The sequence below is a fragment of the Cibotium barometz genome, chromosome 9 (assembly GCF_041138505.1).
Source record: "Cibotium barometz isolate CiBa-2024 chromosome 9, ASM4113850v1, whole genome shotgun sequence".
In the NCBI taxonomy this organism is placed as follows: Eukaryota; Viridiplantae; Streptophyta; class Polypodiopsida; order Cyatheales; family Cibotiaceae; genus Cibotium; species Cibotium barometz.
Window position 1 is genome coordinate 8,240,492 of NC_141054.1, and position 13,061 is coordinate 8,253,552.

Sequence of the window (13,061 nt, forward strand, 5' to 3'; positions counted from 1 at the left end):
TCCCAGAGAAGATCCAGGTGGAGAGGCTGAGTCACTTCAGAGGGGGGTTGATTATGAGAGATGATATTCAGGAGGCACTCGCAGAGGAGTGGTTCACGCCTCTCGAGCCAGTGACCCCACGGTGGATGGGAGCCTTTACACAGTTGGAGATCCTGATTGCTGTCAGAGCTTGCACTGAGGATGGCAGTTGCCTCTACTATGAGATTCAGGATGAGGGCAGACTCCAGCGAGTGGAGGAGGAGTCGCCTTTGGTTGCAGAGTGCACCTTTCAGAGGATTCGGGTAGTGGCCGCCGCTTCTCGGAAGTGGCATATAGACCTCGATCCTGCTGATGTGCTCCCGGATTGGCGCATATGGGCATATGCAACGCGCCCCTTGGCCCGGCTACAGTGGGACCCCGGGGAGTATGAGTGGCACGATCCTTATGCATCCCTTGAGACCACAGAGATTACCTTTTTCCAGTATACTGTTCGGCTGGGGCGGCATATTTTGACGGCAAGGAGGACGGTCTCTCCAGTGGCAGCGGGGCATTGGCGGCTACAGGGACTCTCACAGGAGTTCCTGGAGGATTTTTGGGCTCGGCTCTGGGCTAGTCGACAGGCCCGCAGGATCTCGACTTTTCAGTGGCTGGTCGCCCACAGGGGCTCAGCAGTTGGCACTTGGCTTGTTTACAGCGGTCTTCCGGCGGCCTGCGTCCGATGCGGCCACCCTATGGAGACACAGAGACACTGCCTTTGGGATTGCCCTCAGGCGCAGCAGATTTGGCTGCGGATGCTGCGTATTCTGGCTCCCCTCTCTCCAGAGGGTATGTTTACGTGGGGTGCCGCTGCTTGGTCGACTTCGTCAGGGCCTGCTATGGGCTATGAGATGGAGCAGGGCAGTCAGGCCATCAGATTTATTAGGGGCCAGCCTCGCCTGGTTCCGGCACCGGATTTCTCGTCCGCCAGCTGGACACAGGAACGGGATTTACGATGGGAGCTCCTCAGCAGCCTCACCATTTGGTTCACCTGGAGGGCCCGGTGCTTTACGGCCTTTGAGGGGAGATTGGAGCCACCAGCAGAGACTGTACGTGGGATTTGGCAGGAGTTGATCCACACCCTGCGAGGACAGTACGACCACATCCAGGGAGACTCGGATGAGGCGATCTTGCGGCGCCAGGCCTTTCACACCACTTGGCGTTGTGGCCCCTTCTACACCTTACACACGGGATCCCCCCGTTGGCACTACAGGCCACCTGTTTGGCTTTCCCCCCCCCCTATTGTATGATTTAGCCTCTCAGTCCTTTGTACTGATGCTTGTATTTTGCAGCAGCTAGGGAGAGTCTCCCGGGCTGCCATGCTGTATTCACTGCTCTGTTTCTCTTATGAGCAGGAGAGATCTTTTGTAGCCCTACGGGCGTTTTTTCTATAACTAATGAAAGGATCTTTTCTCGGAAAAAAAAAAGTGTCACCATTTGGTCGCCCAAGTGATCTTCCCCTATTTCGTGCCAAGGTACTGGAGGCCAGGGACTTTGTCACCCATACTAAGGCCAGGACTCGCGTCACCTACGGGAGACCGGGCCTTGTCTCACCCGTAGTGTAGCCAGGACGTGCAACCCACTGTTTCACGGATCCCAGTTTAGGCTTCCCACTAAGCCAGTTCTGTGCTTGGGAATACCTACTATTTATAGGTTCCACGAACGGGAGAAATTTCCATTGCATAATGCATATGCATGCATCTCTGCCTGCTTGAAGCTGTTTTCGCGTGACTAGTTTTCATGTGAATGCCTGCTATGACGTGTCCAGTTCATAGGCAAGGGACACCCACCCGTGAGCCATGTGAATGCCCTGTATTGTGCCATGGTTTGTGGCATGTGAACAAGTCATAAGTATTCATTAACCCTTGTTTATTATTGTTGCCGATGCTATACGATATGCCGAGCATGTTGCAGACATTAATTCTCGAAATTTGGCCTCTTTCGGTCGAGCTATTGACTTTCAGAAGCCAATGGATCTCGTATGAGCCGAGATAATCGTAGAGAGTCATCTGGCTCTTCTACCTCCCGGCCTAATCCCCAATGGAATAATTCTCAACAACCTCGCCGATCAGAAGGATCGCCCTCTTTTCGGTTCTGACGTTCTCACTCCTTCCAACCACGCAATTCGGATCGTGGACGGGATCGTGGACGTGACCAATCTCGCAATCCTCGTCCTTCTATTGTTCCTTCTAGACGGGATCAACAAAAGACGGGATTGTGCACAATTTGTAATGGACCTCATCGTTGGTTTGAATGCCCCAAAAGACCAACCCATCGACAGAATTCTAATGCTGAACCCCCCACTTCCACGGAGAAACCCCTAGCTGACAAAGGAAAGCATGCAGTTAATCACCATGCTATTGCACATGCTTCAGTAATTACCACTACTGCTACAGCACAAACTGCCTCTTCACCGTTGCCTCAGCGGTCTACTCAGGTTTTGGTTCTTCAAGGTTCTATTTCCAGTCACCCTATTCAGGTGCTCATTGACAGTGGGTGTTCTCATAATTTTGTGGGAACCACCTTGACTCAAAGATTGAAGATTCGGACTTCTCCAAGTAATGTTGTTTATGAAGTAGAGCTTGCCGATGGTTCCACTTCCTCGTGTAACACCATTGTCAAACACCTCTCCTTTCCAATTCAGCACTATCGTGACAAATTGGATTTCCAAGTCATGAATTTAGCACATTATGATATGATCCTTGGTCAAGAATGGTTGTATCAATATGATCCCCTGATCAGTTTCCGGAACCATTCTATACAATTTGCTCAAAATGGTATGCTTGTGGCTCTCGAAGGAATCAGAGACCAACCTTCTATACCAACCCTTTCAACTCTTCAAGTGAAACGGTGGGTCCGCAAGAGTGGTTGTTACTCAGCACTTTTAATGGTCTATTCAGCCAACGACCCTCCCGAGGACATAGATACAAAGGTGATGTATCTCAGGCAACCTTTCTTTGCTCCATACTTGGATCTTTTTCCTCACGAGCTTCCTGCGGTTCTCCCACCTCATCGACCAGTCGACCATGCTATTGATATTCTTCCTGGCAGTGCTTCACCTACTCGTGTTTCGTTTCGTTTACGGAATCTCAGGAGATACAGCGACAACTTACTGAACTTTTGGAGAAAGGACATATTCGACCAAGTAAAAGTCCTTTTGGAGCTCCAGTGCTTTTGCTGAAAAAGAAGGATAAGTCTATGCGTCTTTGCATCGACTATCGTGCCCTTAATAAGTTAACTATCAAGAATAAGTATCCTCTTCCACGCATTGATGAATTGTTTGATCAATTGCTCCATGCAAAGGTCTTCTCCAAAATTGATCTTAAGTCTGGATATCATCAAATTCGCATTCGCAAAGGTGATGAATATAAGACAGCTTTTCACACAAAATATGGCACAAGTTCGTCATTATTTATTTTGACGACATCTTGGTGTTCAGTCGTAATATGGAAGACCACAAGGCACATCTTAAGATTGTTTTCCAGGTGCTTTGAGACAATGCTCTTTATATTAATCCAGGCAAAAGTGAATTCTTCAAGACATCCTTGGAATACCTTGGACATGTTGTTTCAGCAGACGGTATTTCCGTGGATCCAAAGAAAATACAGGTTATTGTCAATTGGCCAACTCCCACAAACATCCATGATGTTCGTTCTTTTCTGGGACTTGCCAACTTCTATCACACAAAGGTTCATCGATTTTCCGAAATAGCTGCTCCTCTCACTAACTTCTAAAGTCTGCTCCTACATTCCAATGGACTGAAGCCGCAACACAAGCTTTTGAAAATTTAAAGACATTTTTGACAACAACTCCTGTCATGGCTATTCCAGACCCTACTCTCCCCTTTGATGTTTACACGGATGCTTCTGATATTGCCATTGGTGCCGTCTTAATGCAACAAGGACGTGCTATTGCGTTTGATAGTCATAAGCACTCTGCAATTCAAGGAAGATACCCGGTATATGACAAGGAATTTTTAGCTATTGTTCATGCCTATCGAGCATGGAAACATTATCTCCTTGGTGCGGATTCAATGGTAAAAACAGATCATCATTCTTTGAAATATATCTTCATGCAGCCAGTTATGAATGCTAGGCAAGCACATTGGGTCGAATTCTTAGCCAATTTTCATATGACAATTGAGTATGTTCCTGGTCTTACCAATGTGGTTGCGGATGCCCTCAGTCGTATGCTGTCAGCTTCGGTTTTGGCTATTTCTACTGTAAAATGAATATACCTCAAAGTTTCAAGGACCGTTATTCAACAGATCGTGATTTTGGAAATGCATTTCGAATTCTCAATTCTCAGAATGCAACTCCTTCCGACTTAAAAATTTATGGAGCATATACAATAGTGGATGGTTTATTATATTATCAGGACCGTATTTGTGTACCTCATGATACTCATGTTCGAAGAGTATTGGTGAAAGAACATCACGAGGTCACTTATGCTACACACCCAGGCATCAACAAGACTTATCGTCTTTTGACAGCTACATACTATTGGCCTCAAATGAAGCAAGATGTTATTAAGTTTGTTACAGCGTGTCTCTCATGCCAACATATGAAAGCTAGCAGACAAGTTTCAGCTGGTCTTCTTCAACCACTTCCAGTTCCCAATGAACGCTGGGAAAGTATTAGTTTGGATTTTATCACTTCATTGCCACGTTCTTCTAAAAGCAATACACAGATTCTTGTGGTGGTTGATAAATTTTCTAAAATGGCACATTTCATCCCGTGCAAGAAAGCAGCCCAAGCTTCAGATATTGCAGTATTGTTTATACAGTATATCTTCAAACTTCATGGATTGCCAAAATCTATAGTTTCGGATCGAGATCCAAAGTTTACAGGACATTTTTGGACTTCGATATTCAAGTCTCTTGATACAAATTTACTCTTTAGCTCTGCTTATCATCCTCAGACAAATGGACAAACGAAACGAGTTAATCAGATTCTGGAAGAAATGCTGCGACATTATGTTCAGTCTCGACTAGCTTCATGGGAAGAATATTTACCTTTGGTGGAATTTGCTTATAATAATTCTTATCATTCAGCTATTGGAATGACACCTTTTCAAGCAGCTTATGGCCATACTCCCCTTATTCCTGCCAACTTTGTTCTTCAACATAAAGTGGCTTTAGCAGACCATCTCATTCAGGAAATGCAAGATATTCTATTACAGATTAAGGATAAGATGATCAGCGTCCAAGAGTAATATCAACGCAGATCTAATAAGCGTCGTCGTCACATTGAATTTCAAGAAGGAGACTTGGTATTATTATATATTGCCCCTCATCGATATAAGACAGTAAAATCAGTTTTCCCAAAGCTTCGCCCAAGATATTATGGACCCTTTCGTATTATTAAGAAGAACTCATCTCTCAGTTATAAGTTGGAATTACCACCTTCTTGGGGTAGAATTCATCCAACTTTCCACATTTCTTGGCTCAAGAAGTTTGTGGACGGTGATTTTCCAGTTTTAGATCATTTGGATTATGTTCCAAAAATCAAAGATGAACACATACTCTTAATTCTAGAGATAATTCTTGATGTCAGACAGAAAGAAACACGACATAAACTCACTACAAAATTTTTGGTTAAATGGAGAGATCTTGATGGAGAGAGCTTGATGATTCCGACTCTACTTGACAAAGTGATGAAGACTTACAGGAATATCCAGAACTTCTTCGGGAATTCTTTCAAAGACAACCATCTCTTCTTAGCCGGAGTCTTATTTTAAGTAGGAGGGAATGTCACGATTGTGACTAACTCTCTTAATCTCTCCTTAATTACTCCTTAATCCCTTATTAACTGAAAGGACACCTGTGAAGGGTCACACCCTTACACATGGGTCACTATCAAAGGACATGTCTATTCATTAAAAGACACACCCCTAAGTCCAAAGGACATAACCGTTGACTCAAGAGCCACACTCGGACATAACCGTTGACTCAAGAGCCACACCCCTTCCCAAGGATGTGTCTCTTCACTTGTACCCTTTCGGCCTCTATTTAAGAAAGGTCCCTGTCTCAATGCAAATAACTCAATCTTTCTATCAGCATTTGTCTTATGTTTATTAATTAAGTCTTAATCATGTTAATAAAGCTATAAAAGCTTTACACTAATACAACCGGTACGGTGGCTGATACAACAAGTACAGCAAATACAAATGCTGGTACAGCATGTACAATGACTAGTACAGCAGGTACAGTGACTGGTACAGCAAGTACAAAAGTTGGTGCAGTCGGTACAATGGATGGTACAACAAGTACAAGGATTGGTACAGCCAATACAATGGCCGGTACAACAGGTACAAAGACTGGTACAACAAGTACAATGGCTAGAAATCATAATAAATGATTAAATACCCCTACCTTCAGTATTTCTTCGCGATGGAAGCCTCCAAAACAGTCCCCAACAGCCGGTATTCTTCATGGGCAGCCTTCAAGAGAGAGAGAAAGAGAGTAGCCATCATTAGGGCAGCCTGTAACGGTGGTAGAGGCTAGTGTACAGCAAGAGATCCTCCATTAATGAAGAGAGAGGGCTCCAATTTATAGATTTGGGCCTCCCATGAGCTAAAATGGCAAGAGAAGGCTACAATGACAAGTGGAGAGCCACACAATTGCTGGAGTGACACGTGTGAGGCCACTTGTCTCACTTTGATCCACTTTCTGACAAGTGTGAGGCCACTTGTCTCACTTTGATCCACTTTCTTGCCACATGTCCCAATCTAAGAGATGGGTCCTTCCATAAACTTTATCTCTAAAAATATCCCAACTGGTAGACATTCTGTCAATAGGCACTTTGCCAACTCTTGGTATCTTCTCAATTCTAGATGTAATGACACGAACAGAATTTCCATCGGAGTCGGCCAAAAATAGCAACTCTCCTAAATTTTAGGAGTGTGGTCCTCTGTATTCTAGGATAATCCCCCATTCCCAAAGCCTGTACTTTCCAAATATTTAGACATCCTGGACCCCTTTCATACTGGGAAATGTCCAGGTGGCTGGTGACAGACCCCATATTGAGGCAGAGGCCGCTTTTGTGGGCAAACAAGTACAAGTGACCCCTAGCATTGGAAAGTTGCGCATACACATCCAGGGGTGTCTTGATCATGAGAATTTCTCGGTTGCACCATTGCAGGATGTGATGTATTGCTAGGAAAGCCATGGCATCACCGCATTGAGCCACGCAAGGAGTACAAGACCCACCGGATTACTTTTATGCATAGAGGCCACATGCATGTTAGTGATGCTGACCAAGCATAACGCAACTAAATGAAACGAAGCATTTCATTGCAATGAAACGCGTTTCTTCCATGCCAACTGGGAAAAACCTACGAATTCAGCGTTTTTTTTATCCAGAGAGTTCGATTTTCGTAAAAACGTCTACAAGCGCCTGTGAAACAGATTGAAGGAGCTCCTGCCTTGCACAAATCAGCCCGTTTCTACTCCTCCCGCACTTCCCAGGTTCCGTGCCCGCCATCTCTCACGTTGCTTGTGCTAATTGGTGCTTTTTTTCTTCAATTTTGCAAAAAACACAAATTTTGAAATTTGGGGGTTTTCATGCCAAGGTGCCAATCCAGTCCTGCCTTTGTCAAGATGCCTCACACAAAGGATGCCATGTGGACCCATGTCACTCTTGTATCTAAATATGGTGGTTCAAGCACACAAAAGTGGAAATGCAATTTTTACGGGGTTTGCTCAGGAGGGTCCATAATTCGTGTTAAGGCCCATTTCACAGGTTTAACCGGGGAAGGCATTGGTGCATGCAAACTTGTGCCTGCAAACATCAAAGCCAAGCTACAAGAATGGAAAAGACAGCAACTAGCAGGACGCGGTTGTGGGCCTGTGCCTGAGGATATTGGGGCTAGTGACGATGCTGGTGATGCATCAAAGAGAACATGGTTGGGTTCAGAGGAAGATGCACAGAGCCAAGCAAGATTCGGGGGTGCTGGTAGTTCCACTCCCCAGTACCACGAACCCCTTTGTCCGCAGCACCCAAAGCCTCTCTAAAGCGAACAAGCATTCAAGCAAGCATGCAAGAGCAGGCAATTAAAGATGCAACTAGGGAACTCACTAGGCTTTTCATCCAATGCGCTTTGTCTTTTCACATTGTGCGCACACCACGATGGAAAAAGTCCATGAGGATAATCAGCCGCATTGGCTGTGAGTGAGAGGGACCCTCCTATGAGACCTTGCACACTAAAGAGCTCAAAAGAGAGAAACAAGCAATGGAGGTGGAGATGGAGCCATTAAAAGCCACTTGGAGCAAGTATGGTTGTACATTGTTATGTGATGGGTGATCAAATATATGCAAGAGGAATGTGTACAATATTTTGGTGTCCTCTTGCAAGGGCACTATGTTTTAGCGTGCCATTGATGTATATGTGCCTAGGACAGTGGTGTCAAGAGAGTTTATATGGTCACACCTCCGCGAGGCTATCATGGAGATAGGCCCACAAAACATAGTGCAAGTGGTCACCGATAATGGTAGCAACTGTCCTTATGGGACGGATGCTAGTGAGTTCTCGCAGCTTGTATGGACTCCATGTACATCCCATAGCCTAGACTTGTTCATTGAAGATCTTGCCAAGATTAGGTGGATTGTTGACATCTCTAACACTGCGCGTAGCTTGGTGAAGTTTGTCAAGAGGCCCAAGGTCTTGGCAATGTTTCGTGCCAATAGTGACCTTGAGCTTCTGAAGCCCTCACAAACCAGGTTTGCATATATGTTCATTGTGGTTGAGAGGGTAGTGAGAGTCCGACAGGGACTCACGCACAATGGTTTGCCGAGAGTGGATGAGCTAGGAGGACCATGAGCACCTGAAGGTAGTTGCTTTTGCACCCAAAGTAATGCAAGAAGGTTGATGGAAGGAGGCAAAGGCTTTGTGGAGCACTCTTCAACCAATCTATAGCGTTCTTCACATCACTAACATGGAGGGCAGCACTCTTGGACTCTTGTACGAGTTCATGGACCGGATTGGAGAGGCTCTTAACCAATGCACTCTCTTGACAAATGAGGTACTGAACTTCCAACTAGTTGCCTTCCTGTTGTAACTTGTATCATAGGCTTTAGCTAAGAGCTTTGATCATTCATGGCTAATTTTCAGGGTTGAGGACATTCGACGGGTTTGGAACGACCGGTGGGATTGGTTCCATGGACCAATCCACGCGGTTGCCCACATATTGCACCCTCTCTGGCGTGTAGTAAGGCGCAGTATGTTAATGAAAGAGTTGGAAGATGGATGGCAAGATTACATTCAGAAATGGACAGGAGGAGACATGGGGCTCATGAGACGTTTGGAGGATCAGTCTCATGCATGGTTGTTAGAGGCGTCATAGGTGTTTGGTACGAGGCGGGTATGGTACGCACCTCGAAAGACTCGTATTTTTTAGAGATGTTAGAGGCGTCTGCTATATATGTATATGTATATATATATGTATATGTATATATATATATATATGTATATATATGTATATATGTATATATATATATATGTATATGTATATATATATATATATATATATATATATATATATGTATATGTATATATGTATATGTATATATATATATACATATATATACATGTAATGAAATGATATATTAACGTCTTCAGAAGGCCAAAATGACCTATGAGACCAAAAAGGTTACAACAATTGGTGGATCTGATACAATGTCTGTGTAAGAAAAGCTAAAAACAACTAAACAACTAACTGAAACTGAAACAACTATGAGGAAAAGTACGGTACTAGGAGCTCCTAATGGATAACATCTGGGAGGAAAACTCCAACAACAAAGGTAAGCATCATACACATCACTATCCAAAGATGTCTCTCATCGGTCGATGGCGGATATCCTCAATGTCCTCCATGGTGAGTACTCTGACTGGACGTCTCCCATGCCGTGCTAGTATGGTCCTGATCCTCTGTTGTAGTCTCCGCCGATGTCAAGATGGGCCTCTCATCTTGGGGCGCCTAGACCGCCCCAGCTCTATAGCCCGATCACTCAGTGTACCTCTGGTGCAGCTATATTGTGGGGCTATCTGCAATGCCTGATGGCCTGACTGCTCAATCTCTGGTCGAAAGAAATCTGTAATCTGCCTCTGTAGGTGTCTCTCCCTCTCTGATCCCCTCCCTCTCAAGAGACCCTCTCTATGTCTACGAAGCTCCAGCAAGTATAATCTGAGGCATCTCTGATCCTGGTATCTCATGACTCTAGAAAGTGGTCCGAAACCCTCTCTAAATAGGCAGTGAAAACGGCCTCGTATCTCATAATATACTGGACAGTGACATATGTAATGTAACTCTGTCTCTGGCTCCATCTGGCATAGCTGACAAATCCTGGCCTCAGCCGGTACTCCTCTGAATCTGCCAGTCTCAATCTCTAGCTGGTGTGAGGATGTGCCCATCTGACCAATAGCACACCGTACCCCATGAGAAAGATGAGTATCCATGTAATCACAAACCCATCCTCCGTGAGCTGGAGAAGATGATCTCTATAGAAAGCCGTCTTCGTACCAAGCTCGTGTGTCGGCTGTATCCATGTCCTCCTAGTGTCCAGCTATATCCATGTCCTCCTAGTGTCCAGCTGAATCAAGTCCTGCCTGATAAGTCTGGTAATCTCTGCACGTGTGAGAGAGAGGGAGGGTGCATCCAGGGAGTACTGAAATGGAGGTAGCCTGTCCATACTAAAGCCATGCAGCTGGAACCAAGCTGTCATCTGTGCATACCAACATGATCCGTCTCCCTGTGATGCCAACTGTTGTGAAGACTCCAGGGCTAAGCGAGCATATCTGTCTCTAGGGAGAGCCCAAGTGCTATGTATAAAGGAGACTGATCGAGTGAGTGCCTCTACTACCAATGGGGGGGCAGCCATCTCTGCACGGATAATATCATGTGGTACGGAGGCCTTGGCCCTAATCATCCGGGGGAGAGAGAGAGAGAGAGAGAGAGAGAGAGAGAGAGAGAGACTAGAATGTGTATGTATGAGCCTTGAGGGAGGGAGAGAGAGGGCGTGTATGAGAGAGGGAGAGAGAGTGTGTGTGAAAGAAAGAAAGCTGTATTAAACATCTGCAAAAGACCAAAATGACCTATGAGACCAAAATAGTTCATCCTCATCATCTCGATACATCATCAAGATTCAAGGGTGCAAAGTAAAATGAAATGAACCGGTAGAGTATAGAGATAGCTCCAAAAGTGGGTATAAAAAACATCATTATCCTAGTGTGTTTGAACTTTGAACTTTGAACTTTGGGTCTTGGGAAAGGCTTAAGGGAGGGAGGGAGAGAATGAGGGAGAGAGAGTGTGTGTGAGAGGGGTTGCCTTGGGCCCTTAAAGCCCTTGTCTAAAGACTCAAACCAGCCAATTTTTTTATTTTATTTTTTTGGGTGGACGCCTCGATCAGGCAGTCGTACGCCTCGGCGCCTCGAACTGTTAGAGGCGCGCCTCGTAACAACTATGGTCTCATGGTGGGAGAAGTATGGGATCAGTAGCCCTCACTTGGTGAGTACAACTCTAAAAGACAAGTCTATTATTTACATAATACATTGGTCGATGATGATTATACTTAGTACTTACAAAGTTTCTGTATTTTAATGGCAGAAACGCCTCGCCATTCGAGTCCTCTCACAAGATTGCAATTCGGGTCTTGCTAAGAGGAACTGGAGCACATGGGCCCTCTTCCATACAAAGAAGAGAGAGAGGTTGTCTACTGCTCAGTTGGAGCGGTTGGTGTATTGCCATTGCAATCTCCGCCTAATTGAGCAGTCGGGCAATCCGATAGAGCCTCGCCAGGTCAATGTCAATAAAATCGACATTGAGAAGATGAAAGATGTCCTAGAGATTCCTCAGGAGGAGCGCGACATATATGCCATGTTGTATGAGGAGTTGATGGCATCTGCTCATGGCACACGAGCATCTACAACATCATTATCAAGAGGTGCTAATACCAGTGCAACATCTAAGACGAGTGCGGCAGCTGAGGCAGCTTCGTCCTCTTCTGAGAGTGACGTTGAGGATGTTGAGGATTGTGTGCCCAAACTCCAGATTGAGGACTCTAGTCTTTGGGGCTATCAAGCTCCTCTAGTTTACTATTTGTCATGCATGATTGCATGTATCAACATGCTTTACTTTGTGTATTTCAAACTTCAGTTTTCTTTTTTTGTATCAGCTCAGGATTAAGACTTTTTGTGATCACTTTGAGTGCCATTATTGCGTAGTTGCCAGATCTTGATTCTTGTTGTTTCCAGTTTATTTATGCCAATTGGTCAAGTGGGTGCCCACCGTAACTGGGTCACCCAGATTATGTGTAAATGATGCATGTTTAATATTGCTTTGCAGGAGGCAACATATTTTTAGCATATTATAAAGTTATACATAAATTTTGGGGCCTGTACCCCCGCTTTTTGTATGAAACGTTTTTGAAACTTCTAGGAAATGAAAGAAACGTTGATGAAACATGTTTCATATAACACCTAGCAACTAAGTGGCCAAGAGGGAGACTCCATCCCAGTTGTATCTCATGTTCAAATTAATAAAGCAATGAGAAAGAGTGTTTCTGCATACTTGGTCTTTGTTCATGACAAGGTTGAATGTAATGATGTGTATCCCGTAGACAAAGATTATTACCGCATCCAACTATGGGTAGGCAATTGACTGGAACTGACTCTAAGGATTCACGTGCTACCAGACTTTCTGAGTGAGAGAAGTGGTGAGACTTGTTGAGGTTGGGTGATTATTTGGATTGTTTCTGATGGGTTTGATTGTGAGCACGATTTCAAAAACAGACAGCTCAATTGGGGCTTGTTTTTGATTAGGATATTTGACAGCTCAATCCCATATGAGAAAAGACTTGAAGGGGAAAGTATGTTATGTACTTGGACACTAATCTAATCTATGTATTAGAGACTAATCCGGTGGGGTTAAGGGGGCTCAGCATTCGGGATTAACAAGCTGATATTTGGCTAGAGTTCCTGGATTGATACAACAAGCTTAATGGCCTTTTATGGCATAGTTATTACTATATAAGTGAGAGCTTAGGTTATTA

At 44.7% G+C, this 13,061-nt stretch overlaps 1 protein-coding gene across 7 annotated transcripts in view; it reads right to left on the reverse strand.

Moving 5' to 3' along the window:
• The window catches only part of LOC147635225 (wings apart-like protein 2), an 87,707-nt gene that overhangs the window by 21,102 nt on the left and 53,544 nt on the right, over positions 1–13,061 (reverse strand). The window lies entirely within an intron of this gene.